The following is a 4407-nucleotide window of genomic DNA, read 5'->3' as shown; positions in this document are numbered from 1 at the left end:
TTATAACCCAAGATGCACTAACAACATCTAGATAAACTAGATGTTTGGAGCCTTCTACAAATTAAATTTTTATGTACATCAAAAGACTTCTCCCATGTCTTCTCCATGTCTTTGCACATGTCATTTTAGTAAATGGCTCTGTCTGCTCAAGCTGTTCTTTGAAATCTTCTGTTGAGCTCTTTTATCTTTTCATTTCTTCCATTTGCTTTAGCTTCCTTCCATTGAAGGGCAAGTTTCAGAGTCTTTTCTGACACCCATTTTGGTCTTTTTTTCCTTTCCTGTCTTTTTAATGACCTTTTGTTTTTTTTATAAATGGAGTTCTTGATATCATCCCACAATTCCTCTGGTTTTCAGTCATTGGTGTTCAATGCATCAAATCTGTTTTTTAGATGGTCTGTAAATTCAAGAGAGATATATTCAATGTCATATTTTGGCTTTTGTGGTCTTCTTTTAATTGTCTTCAGCTACAATTTGAATTTGAATATGAGCAATTGATGGTCTAGTCCATAATCAGCTCCTGGCCTTGTTTTTGCTGAAGATATTGACCTTCTCGGTACCTTTTGTCACAGATATAGCCAATCTAATTCCCACTGGCAAAGTCCACCTGTATAGCTGCCGTTTGTGTTGTTGATAAAAGGTATTTGCAATGATTAAGTCATTGGTCTTGGAAAATTCTATCATGCTATCTCCAGTGTTATTTCTATCTCCAAGGCCATATTTTCCAACTACTTGTAGCTCTTCTTTGTTTCCAACTTTAGCATTTCAGTCACCAGTGATAATCAAGATATCTTGATTGCATGTTCAGTCAATTTCAGACTGCAGAACTTGGTAGAAATCTTCAATTTCCTCAGCCTTGGCTTTGGTGTTTGGTGCATGAATTTGAATAATAGCAATACTAATTGGTCTTCTAGTTAATGTAGGTGCATTTGACTGCTAACTAGAAGGCTAGCAGTTCAAACCCACCAGCCACTCCTCAGAAAGAATATGGGGCAATCTACTTCCATAGCGATACTGCCTTGGAAACCCAAGGAGTGGTCACTATGAGTCGGATCCATCTTGACTGCAGTGAATATGGATGTTATCCTATCACTGATAGTGTTGTACTTCAGGACAGATCTTGAAACAGTCTTTGTCATGATGAATGCCACACTATTCCTGTTCAATTTGTCATTTCCAGCATAGTAGATCATATGATTGTCTGATTAAAAATGTCCAAAACCAGAGGATCAAAATGGAGTCTTGTCAGTAATCACCATGTTATTTCCCTCTAGCATCTTAGTGCTTGACAAACTAGGTAAAGCAGTTTGAATTAGGGATTTTGGTGCTCTGAACAGCTCACTGAATCAGAGTGCACCAAACACAGAAGAACAGAATTAGAGGAAAGGCACAGGAAGATTATTTAAGAAAGATCTATGTGGCAGAGGACGGATGAGCAGCCAAGAGAGGCCATTGGAAACTTCCCTGGAGCAGTCACTGACTGGCGAGTGAAGGCAGCCACCTGAGATCTCTGTGAGCCAAGGAAGAAGAAACCCTATATCAGTATACTAGTGACCACACCAATATCCCAGCAAACAGCCCCAAGGATCTACCTTCAACACCTGATTTTATTGGTAAATTGGGTCGGCTAAGTGCAAACGGGCATGTGCAGCATCACTGAAACCCAAGCAGAGAGCTCACTGGTGCTCCAGGAGAGTGAGCTCATGCCCCCCTCAGCAGGTCACTGACTGGGCTTGGGTCAGTCTGGGAGACATTGAGAGGTGTGTACTTATATTTGTCACTGATATTGGGACCACAGATTACTCTCCCAACTCCAGCACAGCTGAAATCATGTGCATCTTTGGTGCTGCAGGTGGGCGGTATCACAGACAAACTCCTGAGCCATTCGTGGTCTGGGTGGATTGTACCGGTACAGCGGGCAGACGGGGTGGGGAGAGAGAGGAAGCTGCAGCTCAGTGCAATCCCGAGAATTTTCCCTGAACTGGCTTTTTGGCCCCGAGGGGCCTCAGAAGCAGGGTCTTTGAGTGTGCCTGAGCCTGGTAGAAAGTGGCAACTCCCGAACAACAGGAATCTTTCCTGAAATTGATCCACAGACTTGTAAATAACTACGTCATCAGTAACAGCCCACACAAAGCCCTAGAAACCGACCCTAACAACATCAAGCTTTCCTTCTTCTGCTCCCACCTTCTCTGCTAATAACTACACTCATTCAATAGAAGAAACCATATTCAGCCAATTACCATAAAACCTCCTGCTTCAAACTCTAAGCCCTCTTTATGACAAAAAGAAACACATATCCACATTCCACACAGTGATTCCACCATCACAAAGAAAGTAGCAGAGCGACCCAACATGCTTGAATCAATAATAAAATAAAATACACCAGCTTCACCTTTTCAAAATATTAAACCATAAAACCTAGACAAAACAAATCAACATGTAATCAGCAGCTAAAGACAACCTCAAAATGTCTAGGAAAGAATGTTATTGTTGTTGTTATGTGCCGTCGAGTCAGCCCTGACTCATAGCGACCCCTCCTTGGGTTTCCGAGGCAGTATCACTACAGAAGTAGGATTGCCCAACCTTCCTTCTGAGGAGTGGCTGGTGGGTTTGAACCACCAGCCTTCTGGTGAGCAGTCAAGTGCCTTAGGCACTATGCTACCAGAGCTCCTCTAGGAAAGAATAGGCAACCTCAAATCAAACAAAGAAACAGGACAAGGCATTAGAAATAAAACCACACACAAAGGTCTCATTATACATGGAGGAAGTGGAGGCAATAGAATTATCTGAGAAGGAATTTAGAAGATATGTTTATAGAGCTATACAAAAGCTCAAGGAAACCCCAAAAAGGAACAAGGAGAACACAAACAATTCCATGGAGGATCTCAGAAAAATCATTGAGGAACAGAATATTAAGATTAATGCACAATCAGAACTCATACAAAAACAGCATTTAGAAATGCAGAAAATGTCTACTGAAATGCAAACCATGAACACCAAAATGACAGAACTACACAACACAGTAGAAGCTCAAAGAGCAGATTAGAACTGGCTAAGAACACATATCCCAACAAGAAGACAAATACCTGGCCTGTATGAAGAAAAATCAGAGCAAAGATTTAAGAGAAATGAAGAAACCCTAAGAATTATATGTGATGACATGAGATGAAACAATATAAGACTCATTGGAATTCCAGAACAAGAAGAGGCAAAAAAGACGATGGAGAAAATTGTGGAAGACCTGCTAGCAGAAAACTTCCCCCATATCATGAAGAAAAGATATTTGTCCAAGAAGCTCATAGAACCCTGCACAAGACAGACCCCCAAAAGAAAGACACCAAGGCATATTATAATCAAATTTTCCAAAACCAAAGACAAAGAAAAAATTTTGAGAGCTGCCCGGGATAAAAGAACTATTCCTTATAATAATCAAACAGTTAGGCTGAGCTCCGATTACTCAGCAGAAACAATGCAAGCAAGAAGGCAATGAGATGGCATATATAAAACTCTTAAAGAAAAAACTTCTAACCAAGAATCCTATATCCAGCCAAATTATCCATAAAATATGAGGGCGAAATCAAGGCATTCTCAGATAAACAGAAATTAAGAGACTTTGTGAAAACCAGACCAACCCTACAAGAAATATTTAAGGAAGTCCTACCAATAGGGGCCAACTCAATGGCACATAACAACAACAACAACAACAACCAATAGAGAACCCACAACAGAGATCAGCAAAACCAGGATATGTGACATCAACTCTAAAACCAAATCAGAAATAGATACTCATAATAAGACCATAAAACATTTTACCTTAAAAACCAAGGAACTCAAGCAGCACACAACAACAGCAACTAACCTATCAGAGAGAATAATACTTCTAGGTACAGACCTTCAAATGGAGAGGAAAACTTGACAATGTCTTTGCAGCATGCACTGTTCTCATAATGTAGAGGCAAGAATATACTTCAAGGTAACCACAGAGAAGAGTAACAAATCTTCTAAGCAAATCCAGAAGGAAGGAACATATTTAGGCTTAATAAACACAAAACCAACTATAAAGAAGAAAAGAGAAAAAGCAATAGCCAACAAACTGAACTCAGGACAGAAATATGCACAGACCAAGGAATCACCAACAACACGACAAAAAACCACAATAGAATGACACCAATCAACTCATACCTACCACTAATTACACTCAATGTGAATGGACTAAATGCACCTATCAAGAGAAAGAGAGTAGCAGACTGGATAAGAAAAGAAGACCCACACCTTAGACACAAAGATAAAAACAAATTAAGAGTTAAAGGATGGAAAAGAATATACCAAACCAATGGAAACCAAAAAAGGGCAGGGGTAGCAATTATGATTTCTGATAAAATAGACATTAAGGTGAAAAACATCTTAAGA

The 4407-nt window shown here is 39.8% G+C and overlaps 1 pseudogene; it reads right to left on the bottom strand.

The window, feature by feature from the left end:
* Positions 1 to 4407, bottom strand: part of LOC122151185 — a 20303-nt pseudogene that overhangs the window by 7075 nt on the left and 8821 nt on the right.

The sequence above is a fragment of the Orycteropus afer genome, unplaced genomic scaffold (genome assembly GCF_000298275.1).
Source record: "Orycteropus afer afer isolate SDZICR_OR568_19922 unplaced genomic scaffold, OryAfe1.0 scaffold00325, whole genome shotgun sequence".
In the NCBI taxonomy this organism is placed as follows: domain Eukaryota; kingdom Metazoa; phylum Chordata; class Mammalia; order Tubulidentata; family Orycteropodidae; genus Orycteropus; species Orycteropus afer.
Note: the sequence above shows the minus strand (reverse complement) of the source record. Positions and strands in the feature narration are given on the sequence as shown.